Below are 12,366 nucleotides of genomic sequence, written 5' to 3'. Positions count from 1 at the left end.
ATCAAACAATCAAGCAAATGGATTCTGTTTGAGTCCCCAGAGACAGTCAGCAGAAAATAGCCCTATCTGGCCACCGTGAATTCTTTTTGTTTGGTTTCAACAGTTCCCAGCCATAGATTTAGTGGTGCAGCAACATACTTCTCATTTTCTCTCACCTCAACAACTGAGTTGCTGTAATAATAAGCATCTGGGCCTTTGAAATCAGTGGATTTTATGATGTTCACGAATGTGGAAATCTAATAACCACCTAAAGAGGGAAGTTTGGACACTCAAATAAACACATCACTCCACAATACACTGTTAGCTCCCAACTGCTCCTGTCTAGAAATTGGTGTTCCTTTTTATTTGACCCTCCGTCCTATCGGCGGTGATCACGCTGATGTCCTTCAAACATGGTGGTGAGCGAAGCAACAAGTTGACTTTTCTGTCGACAACAGGCCCAGAGGAATGATACTTGAGATCTTCAGGGAGCCCTTAGTCAATGAATGTGGCTAAATACAGACAGCAAGTTAGAAGGAGATGAAAGAGGACAGAGGATAGAGACACGGGTTCAAGTCCCAGCACAACCATTCCCTGGTTTTGTAGGTACACGCGGCCGACTCGAACTGCAAGTGTCTCGGTGAACCCAGTGCTCCCTCTGCAGCCTAGATACTTTGCAGGATTTCTGGGAGCATAGTGTAGGAAAGTGATATAGGGTATATGGTTAACTGTTCTGCACACATGGACAGATGGACAGACAAAAGGATGATTGATTGAGTGATTGATAAATAGATAGACAGAAAGATAGATAGATATAGGTACATATCGATTAGCACAAAGCTACTGCTCAAAACAAGGAGAGCAATGGTGAAAGCACATTGCAAAACTACAAACAAAAAAGAAGAATGAAATCCAGTTTAAAAAGTGCAGTAAGCAGCCATAAGAAGAAAACGAATCCTATCATTTGCAATAACGTGGATGGAGCTAGAGGGTATTATGCTCAGTCAAATAGGCCAGGCGGAGAAATACATGTACCAAATGATTTCACTCATGTGTGGAGTATGATAACAAAGAAAAACTGAAGGAAAAGACAGCAGCAGACTCACAGAACCCGAGAGTGGACCTACAGTTACCAAAGAGAAAGGGACTGGGTAGGGTTTGTGGGAAGGGAGTAATAAGTGCGGGGAAAAAGAATGGGGGCATTAGGATTAGCATGTATAATGTGTAGGGTGGGGTGTCATGGGTGAGGCTGCACAACACAGAGAAGACATGTAGTGATTCTACAGCATCTTAGCACATGCTGACGGAGAGCGGCTGTAACTGGGATTTGGGGTGACTTGGTGAAGAGGGTAGACAGAATAACATAATTTTCTGCATGTGATTGTATATTAATGAGAACAAAAAGAATTTCAAAGTGCAGTAAGAGCACAGCTCTCAAATATCAGAATAAAAGTACAGCCTTTGAGTGCTCCTATCAAAAGACACAGGGTTAGAAGAACTGATGAAAACTCAAGACCACCTACGTGCTCCCTTACTGGAGACTCACTTGAGATCCAAGGACACAGACAAACTACAAGCTGAAGGGGCGGGGACAGGTACCCTACACAAGTGAAACTGAGAAACAAAGAAAGAAATGGATTCTGTTTTGGTCCCCAGAGAGAGTCAGTAGAAAATAGCCCTATCTAGCCACCGTGAATTCTTTTTGTTTGGTTTCAGCAGTGCTCAGGCATAGATTTAGTGGTGCAGCAACTTCCTTCTCATTTCCTCTCACCTCAACAAATGAATTGCTGTAATAATATGCCTCTGGGCATTTATAAGCATTGCTTTTTATGATGTTCACGAATGTAAAGTTGTAATAACCACCTAAAGAGGGAAGTTTGGACACTCAAATAAACACTTCACTCCACAACACACTCTTTGTTCCCAACTGCTCCTGTCCAGAAATAGGTGTTAATTCATATTTGTCCCTCCACCTATCAGCAGTGATCACGCCAATGTCCCTCAAACATGGTGGTGTGCAAAGGGCCAAGTACACTTTTCTGTCGACAACAGGCCCAGACGAAGGATACTTGTGGTCTTCAGGGATCACTTACTCACTGAATGTGGCTAAATAAAGTCAACAAGCGAGCAGGAAGTATAAGAGGACAGAGGACAAAGATACGGGTTCAAGTCCTTTCACCTCCATTTACTGGTTTTGTGAGCACACTCTGCTGAATCTACCTGAAAGCGTATCGGTGAACACAGTGCTCTCCTTCTGGCTTAGTTACCTTGCAAGATTTCTGGAAGCATAATGTAGGGAAGAGACATAGGCGATGTTGTTAACTGTTCTGTACATAAGGATAGATGGGCAGACAAAAAGATGATTGTTTCATAGATAGATAGGTAGACAGACGACAGGTGAAAGAGAGATAGATAGGTACATAGATTAATAGATGATAGACATCATAGATAGATGATAGGAAGATAGATAGATAGATACATAGATAGATACAAAGATACATAGATATATACATACATAGATACATAGACAGACAGACAGACCTTTAGATAGATAGATACAGATACATGTCGATTGACAAAAAGCTATTGTTCATAACCAGGAGTTGAATGGTGAATAACATAGCTAAACTACAAACAAAAAGGAAGAATGAAATCCAGTTTAAAAAGTGCAGTAAGCAGCCTTAAGAAGAAAACAAATACTACCATTTGCAATGACGTGGATGGAGCAAGACGGTAGTATGTTCAGAAAAATAGGGCAGGCGGATAAGGCAAGTACCAAGTGATTTCACTCATGTGTGGAGTATAACAACAAAGGAAAACTGAAGTAAAAAAACAGCAGCAGACTCACAGAACCCGAGAGTTGACTAAAAGTAACCAAAGGAAAAAGGACTGGGCAGGGTGAGTCTGAAGGGAGGGATATGTGTGGGGAGAAAGAATGGGGGCATTAAGTTTAGCATGTATAATGCGCGGGGTCGGGTGTGCATGGGGAGTACTGTACAACACAGAGAAGACTAGTAGAGATCATATAGCATCTTACTACTCACTGATGGACAGTGACTGTAACGGGGACTTTTGGGGGGGACATGGTGAAGGGGTCTACAGCATCCAACTACGCTGATCGACAGTGACTGAAGAGGTTTTTCAGGGGGACTTGGTGAAGGGGGGAGCATAGTAAACATAATGTTCTTCACGTGATTGTAGATTAATGATAAAAAATATTCTTTAAGTGCAATAAGTGCACAGCTCTGAATCATCAGAATAAAAGGTCAGGCACTGAGTGCTGCAAACAAAAGACACAGGGATAAAAGAAGGGATGAAAACTCAAGACACCTACGTGCTTACTTACAGGAGACTCACTTGAGATCCAAGGACACAGACAAACTACAAGCCGAAGGTGTGTGGACAAGTACCCTACACGAGTGAAACGGAAAATCAAACAATCAAGCAAATGGATTCTGTTTGAGTCCCCAGAGACAGTCAGCAGAAAATAGCCCTATCTGGCCACCGTGAATTCTTTTTGTTTGGTTTCAACAGTTCCCAGCCATAGATTTAGTGGTGCAGCAACATACTTCTCATTTTCTCTCACCTCAACAACTGAGTTGCTGTAATAATAAGCATCTGGGCCTTTGAAATCAGTGGATTTTATGATGTTCACGAATGTGGAAATCTAATAACCACCTAAAGAGGGAAGTTTGGACACTCAAATAAACACATCACTCCACAATACACTGTTAGCTCCCAACTGCTCCTGTCTAGAAATTGGTGTTCCTTTTTATTTGACCCTCCGTCCTATCGGCGGTGATCACGCTGATGTCCTTCAAACATGGTGGTGAGCGAAGCAACAAGTTGACTTTTCTGTCGACAACAGGCCCAGAGGAATGATACTTGAGATCTTCAGGGAGCCCTTAGTCAATGAATGTGGCTAAATACAGACAGCAAGTTAGAAGGAGATGAAAGAGGACAGAGGATAGAGACACGGGTTCAAGTCCCAGCACAACCATTCCCTGGTTTTGTAGGTACACGCGGCCGACTCGAACTGCAAGTGTCTCGGTGAACCCAGTGCTCCCTCTGCAGCCTAGATACTTTGCAGGATTTCTGGGAGCATAGTGTAGGAAAGTGATATAGGGTATATGGTTAACTGTTCTGCACACATGGACAGATGGACAGACAAAAGGATGATTGATTGAGTGATTGATAAATAGATAGACAGAAAGATAGATAGATATAGGTACATATCGATTAGCACAAAGCTACTGCTCAAAACAAGGAGAGCAATGGTGAAAGCACATTGCAAAACTACAAACAAAAAAGAAGAATGAAATCCAGTTTAAAAAGTGCAGTAAGCAGCCATAAGAAGAAAACGAATCCTATCATTTGCAATAACGTGGATGGAGCTAGAGGGTATTATGCTCAGTCAAATAGGCCAGGCGGAGAAATACATGTACCAAATGATTTCACTCATGTGTGGAGTATGATAACAAAGAAAAACTGAAGGAAAAGACAGCAGCAGACTCACAGAACCCGAGAGTGGACCTACAGTTACCAAAGAGAAAGGGACTGGGTAGGGTTTGTGGGAAGGGAGTAATAAGTGCGGGGAAAAAGAATGGGGGCATTAGGATTAGCATGTATAATGTGTAGGGTGGGGTGTCATGGGTGAGGCTGCACAACACAGAGAAGACATGTAGTGATTCTACAGCATCTTAGCACATGCTGACGGAGAGCGGCTGTAACTGGGATTTGGGGTGACTTGGTGAAGAGGGTAGACAGAATAACATAATTTTCTGCATGTGATTGTATATTAATGAGAACAAAAAGAATTTCAAAGTGCAGTAAGAGCACAGCTCTCAAATATCAGAATAAAAGTACAGCCTTTGAGTGCTCCTATCAAAAGACACAGGGTTAGAAGAACTGATGAAAACTCAAGACCACCTACGTGCTCCCTTACTGGAGACTCACTTGAGATCCAAGGACACAGACAAACTACAAGCTGAAGGGGCGGGGACAGGTACCCTACACAAGTGAAACTGAGAAACAAAGAAAGAAATGGATTCTGTTTTGGTCCCCAGAGAGAGTCAGTAGAAAATAGCCCTATCTAGCCACCGTGAATTCTTTTTGTTTGGTTTCAGCAGTGCTCAGGCATAGATTTAGTGGTGCAGCAACTTCCTTCTCATTTCCTCTCACCTCAACAAATGAATTGCTGTAATAATATGCCTCTGGGCATTTATAAGCATTGCTTTTTATGATGTTCACGAATGTAAAGTTGTAATAACCACCTAAAGAGGGAAGTTTGGACACTCAAATAAACACTTCACTCCACAACACACTCTTTGTTCCCAACTGCTCCTGTCCAGAAATAGGTGTTAATTCATATTTGTCCCTCCACCTATCAGCAGTGATCACGCCAATGTCCCTCAAACATGGTGGTGTGCAAAGGGCCAAGTACACTTTTCTGTCGACAACAGGCCCAGACGAAGGATACTTGTGGTCTTCAGGGATCACTTACTCACTGAATGTGGCTAAATAAAGTCAACAAGCGAGCAGGAAGTATAAGAGGACAGAGGACAAAGATACGGGTTCAAGTCCTTTCACCTCCATTTACTGGTTTTGTAAGCACACTCTGCTGACTCTACCTGAAAGCGTATCGGTGAACACAGTGCTCTCCTTCTGGCTTAGTTACCTTGCAAGATTTCTGGAAGCATAATGTAGGGAAGAGACATAGGCTATGTTGTTAACTGTTCAGTACATAAGGATAGATGGGCAGACAAAAAGATGATTGTTTCATAGATAGATAGGTAGACAGACGACAGGTGAAAGAGAGATAGATAGGTACATAGATTAATAGATGATAGACATCATAGATAGATGATAGGAAGATAGATAGATAGATACATAGATAGATACAAAGATACATAGATATATACATACATAGATACAGAGACAGACAGACAGACCTTTAGATAGATAGATACAGATACATGTCGATTGACAAAAAGCTATTGTTCATAACCAGGAGTTGAATGGTGAATAACATAGCTAAACTACAAACAAAAAGGAAGAATGAAATCCAGTTTAAAAAGTGCAGTAAGCAGCCTTAAGAAGAAAACAAATACTACCATTTGCAATGACGTGGATGGAGCAAGACGGTAGTATGTTCAGAAAAATAGGGCAGGCGGATAAGGCAAGTACCAAGTGATTTCACTCATGTGTGGAGTATAACAACAAAGGAAAACTGAAGTAAAAAACAGCAGCAGACTCACAGAACCCGAGAGTTGACTAAAAGTAACCAAAGGAAAAAGGACTGGGCAGGGTGATTCTGAAGGGAGGGATATGTGTGGGGAGAAAGAATGGGGGCATTAAGTTTAGCATGTATAATGCGCGGGGTCGGGTGTGCATGGGGAGTACTGTACAACACAGAGAAGACTAGTAGAGATCATATAGCATCTTACTACTCACTGATGGACAGTGACTGTAACGGGGACTTTTGGGGGGGACATGGTGAAGGGGTCTACAGCATCCAACTACGCTTATCGACAGTGACTGAAGAGGTTTTTCAGGGGGACTTGGTGAAGGGGGGAGCATAGTAAACATAATGTTCTTCACGTGATTGTAGATTAATGATAAAAAATATTCTTTAAGTGCAATAAGTGCACAGCTCTGAATCATCAGAATAAAAGGTCAGGCACTGAGTGCTGCAAACAAAAGACACAGGGATAAAAGAAGGGATGAAAACTCAAGACACCTACGTGCTTACTTACAGGAGACTCACTTGAGATCCAAGGACACAGACAAACTACAAGCCGAAGGTGTGTGGACAAGTACCCTACACGAGTGAAACGGAAAATCAAACAATCAAGCAAATGGATTCTGTTTGAGTCCCCAGAGACAGTCAGCAGAAAATAGCCCTATCTGGCCACCGTGAATTCTTTTTGTTTGGTTTCAACAGTTCCCAGCCATAGATTTAGTGGTGCAGCAACATACTTCTCATTTTCTCTCACCTCAACAACTGAGTTGCTGTAATAATAAGCATCTGGGCCTTTGAAATCAGTGGATTTTATGATGTTCACGAATGTGGAAATCTAATAACCACCTAAAGAGGGAAGTTTGGACACTCAAATAAACACATCACTCCACAATACACTGTTAGCTCCCAACTGCTCCTGTCTAGAAATTGGTGTTCCTTTTTATTTGACCCTCCGTCCTATCGGCGGTGATCACGCTGATGTCCTTCAAACATGGTGGTGAGCGAAGCAACAAGTTGACTTTTCTGTCGACAACAGGCCCAGAGGAATGATACTTGAGATCTTCAGGGAGCCCTTAGTCAATGAATGTGGCTAAATACAGACAGCAAGTTAGAAGGAGATGAAAGAGGACAGAGGATAGAGACACGGGTTCAAGTCCCAGCACAACCATTCCCTGGTTTTGTAGGTACACGCGGCCGACTCGAACTGCAAGTGTCTCGGTGAACCCAGTGCTCCCTCTGCAGCCTAGATACTTTGCAGGATTTCTGGGAGCATAGTGTAGGAAAGTGATATAGGGTATATGGTTAAGTGTTCTGCACACATGGACAGATGGACAGACAAAAGGATGATTGATTGAGTGATTGATAAATAGATAGACAGAAAGATAGATAGATATAGGTACATATCGATTAGCACAAAGCTACTGCTCAAAACAAGGAGAGCAATGGTGAAAGCACATTGCAAAACTACAAACAAAAAAGAAGAATGAAATCCAGTTTAAAAAGTGCAGTAAGCAGCCTTAAGAAGAAAACAAATACTACCATTTGCAATGACGTGGATGGAGCAAGACGGTAGTATGTTCAGAAAAATAGGGCAGGCGGATAAGGCAAGTACCAAGTGATTTCACTCATGTGTGGAGTATAACAACAAAGGAAAACTGAAGTAAAAAACAGCAGCAGACTCACAGAACCCGAGAGTTGACTAAAAGTAACCAAAGGAAAAAGGACTGGGCAGGGTGAGTCTGAAGGGAGGGATATGTGTGGGGAGAAAGAATGGGGGCATTAAGTTTAGCATGTATAATGCGCGGGGTCGGGTGTGCATGGGGAGTACTGTACAACACAGAGAAGACTAGTAGAGATCATATAGCATCTTACTACTCACTGATGGACAGTGACTGTAACGGGGACTTTTGGGGGGGACATGGTGAAGGGGTCTACAGCATCCAACTACGCTTATCGACAGTGACTGAAGAGGTTTTTCAGGGGGACTTGGTGAAGGGGGGAGCATAGTAAACATAATGTTCTTCACGTGATTGTAGATTAATGATAAAAAATATTCTTTAAGTGCAATAAGTGCACAGCTCTGAATCATCAGAATAAAAGGTCAGGCACTGAGTGCTGCAAACAAAAGACACAGGGATAAAAGAAGGGATGAAAACTCAAGACACCTACGTGCTTACTTACAGGAGACTCACTTGAGATCCAAGGACACAGACAAACTACAAGCCGAAGGTGTGTGGACAAGTACCCTACACGAGTGAAACGGAAAATCAAACAATCAAGCAAATGGATTCTGTTTGAGTCCCCAGAGACAGTCAGCAGAAAATAGCCCTATCTGGCCACCGTGAATTCTTTTTGTTTGGTTTCAACAGTTCCCAGCCATAGATTTAGTGGTGCAGCAACATACTTCTCATTTTCTCTCACCTCAACAACTGAGTTGCTGTAATAATAAGCATCTGGGCCTTTGAAATCAGTGGATTTTATGATGTTCACGAATGTGGAAATCTAATAACCACCTAAAGAGGGAAGTTTGGACACTCAAATAAACACATCACTCCACAATACACTGTTAGCTCCCAACTGCTCCTGTCTAGAAATTGGTGTTCCTTTTTATTTGACCCTCCGTCCTATCGGCGGTGATCACGCTGATGTCCTTCAAACATGGTGGTGAGCGAAGCAACAAGTTGACTTTTCTGTCGACAACAGGCCCAGAGGAATGATACTTGAGATCTTCAGGGAGCCCTTAGTCAATGAATGTGGCTAAATACAGACAGCAAGTTAGAAGGAGATGAAAGAGGACAGAGGATAGAGACACGGGTTCAAGTCCCAGCACAACCATTCCCTGGTTTTGTAGGTACACGCGGCCGACTCGAACTGCAAGTGTCTCGGTGAACCCAGTGCTCCCTCTGCAGCCTAGATACTTTGCAGGATTTCTGGGAGCATAGTGTAGGAAAGTGATATAGGGTATATGGTTAACTGTTCTGCACACATGGACAGATGGACAGACAAAAGGATGATTGATTGAGTGATTGATAAATAGATAGACAGAAAGATAGATAGATATAGGTACATATCGATTAGCACAAAGCTACTGCTCAAAACAAGGAGAGCAATGGTGAAAGCACATTGCAAAACTACAAACAAAAAAGAAGAATGAAATCCAGTTTAAAAAGTGCAGTAAGCAGCCATAAGAAGAAAACGAATCCTATCATTTGCAATAACGTGGATGGAGCTAGAGGGTATTATGCTCAGTCAAATAGGCCAGGCGGAGAAATACATGTACCAAATGATTTCACTCATGTGTGGAGTATGATAACAAAGAAAAACTGAAGGAAAAGACAGCAGCAGACTCACAGAACCCGAGAGTGGACCTACAGTTACCAAAGAGAAAGGGACTGGGTAGGGTTTGTGGGAAGGGAGTAATAAGTGCGGGGAAAAAGAATGGGGGCATTAGGATTAGCATGTATAATGTGTAGGGTGGGGTGTCATGGGTGAGGCTGCACAACACAGAGAAGACATGTAGTGATTCTACAGCATCTTAGTACATGCTGACGGAGAGCGGCTGTAACTGGGATTTGGGGTGACTTGGTGAAGAGGGTAGACAGAATAACATAATTTTCTGCATGTGATTGTATATTAATGAGAACAAAAAGAATTTCAAAGTGCAGTAAGAGCACAGCTCTCAAATATCAGAATAAAAGTACAGCCTTTGAGTGCTCCTATCAAAAGACACAGGGTTAGAAGAACTGATGAAAACTCAAGACCACCTACGTGCTCCCTTACTGGAGACTCACTTGAGATCCAAGGACACAGACAAACTACAAGCTGAAGGGGCGGGGACAGGTACCCTACACAAGTGAAACTGAGAAACAAAGAAAGAAATGGATTCTGTTTTGGTCCCCAGAGAGAGTCAGTAGAAAATAGCCCTATCTAGCCACCGTGAATTCTTTTTGTTTGGTTTCAGCAGTGCTCAGGCATAGATTTAGTGGTGCAGCAACTTCCTTCTCATTTCCTCTCACCTCAACAAATGAATTGCTGTAATAATATGCCTCTGGGCATTTATAAGCATTGCTTTTTATGATGTTCACGAATGTAAAGTTGTAATAACCACCTAAAGAGGGAAGTTTGGACACTCAAATAAACACTTCACTCCACAACACACTCTTTGTTCCCAACTGCTCCTGTCCAGAAATAGGTGTTAATTCATATTTGTCCCTCCACCTATCAGCAGTGATCACGCCAATGTCCCTCAAACATGGTGGTGTGCAAAGGGCCAAGTACACTTTTCTGTCGACAACAGGCCCAGACGAAGGATACTTGTGGTCTTCAGGGATCACTTACTCACTGAATGTGGCTAAATAAAGTCAACAAGCGAGCAGGAAGTATAAGAGGACAGAGGACAAAGATACGGGTTCAAGTCCTTTCACCTCCATTTACTGGTTTTGTAAGCACACTCTGCTGACTCTACCTGAAAGCGTATCGGTGAACACAGTGCTCTCCTTCTGGCTTAGTTACCTTGCAAGATTTCTGGAAGCATAATGTAGGGAAGAGACATAGGCTATGTTGTTAACTGTTCTGTACATAAGGATAGATGGGCAGACAAAAAGATGATTGTTTCATAGATAGATAGGTAGACAGACGACAGGTGAAAGAGAGATAGATAGGTACATAGATTAATAGATGATAGACATCATAGATAGATGATAGGAAGATAGATAGATAGATACATAGATAGATACAAAGATACATAGATATATACATACATAGATACATAGATAGACAGACAGACCTTTAGATAGATAGATACAGATACATGTCGATTGACAAAAAGCTATTGTTCATAACCAGGAGTTGAATGGTGAATAACATAGCTAAACTACAAACAAAAAGGAAGAATGAAATCCAGTTTAAAAAGTGCAGTAAGCAGCCTTAAGAAGAAAACAAATACTACCATTTGCAATGACGTGGATGGAGCAAGACGGTAGTATGTTCAAAAAAATAGGGCAGGCGGATGAGGCAAGTACCAAGTGATTTCACTCATGTGTGGAGTATAACAACAAAGGAAAACTGAAGTAAAAAAACAGCAGCAGACTCACAGAACCCGAGAGTTGACTAAAAGTAACCAAAGGAAAAAGGACTGGGCAGGGTGAGTCTGAAGGGAGGGATATGTGTGGGGAGAAAGAATGGGGGCATTAAGTTTAGCATGTATAATGCGCGGGGTCGGGTGTGCATGGGGAGTACTGTACAACACAGAGAAGACTAGTTGAGATCATATAGCATCTTACTACTCACTGATGGACAGTGACTGTAACGGGGACTTTTGGGGGGGACATGGTGAAGGGGTCTACAGCATCCAACTACGCTTATCGACAGTGACTGAAGAGGTATTTCAGGGGGACTTGGTGAAGGGGGCAGCATAGTAAACATAATGTTCTTCACGTGATTGTAGATTAATGATAAAAAATATTCTTTAAGTGCAATAAGTGCACAGCTCTGAATCATCAGAATAAAAGGTCAGGCACTGAGTGCTGCAAACAAAAGACACAGGGATAAAAGAAGGGATGAAAACTCAAGACACCTACGTGCTTACTTACAGGAGACTCACTTGAGATCCAAGGACACAGACAAACTACAAGCCGAAGGTGTGTGGACAAGTACCCTACACGAGTGAAACGGAAAATCAAACAATCAAGCAAATGGATTCTGTTTGAGTCCCCAGAGACAGTCAGCAGAAAATAGCCCTATCTGGCCACCGTGAATTCTTTTTGTTTGGTTTCAACAGTTCCCAGCCATAGATTTAGTGGTGCAGCAACATACTTCTCATTTTCTCTCACCTCAACAACTGAGTTGCTGTAATAATAAGCATCTGGGCCTTTGAAATCAGTGGATTTTATGATGTTCACGAATGTGGAAATCTAATAACCACCTAAAGAGGGAAGTTTGGACACTCAAATAAACACATCACTCCACAATACACTGTTAGCTCCCAACTGCTCCTGTCTAGAAATTGGTGTTCCTTTTTATTTGACCCTCCGTCCTATCGGCGGTGATCACGCTGATGTCCTTCAAACATGGTGGTGAGCGAAGCAACAAGTTGACTTTTCTGTCGACAACAGGCCCAGAGGAATGATACTTGAGATCTTCAGGGA

Source organism: Manis pentadactyla, chromosome X (assembly GCF_030020395.1).
Source record: "Manis pentadactyla isolate mManPen7 chromosome X, mManPen7.hap1, whole genome shotgun sequence".
NCBI classification, from domain to species: Eukaryota; Metazoa; Chordata; class Mammalia; order Pholidota; family Manidae; genus Manis; species Manis pentadactyla.
Note: the sequence above shows the minus strand (reverse complement) of the source record.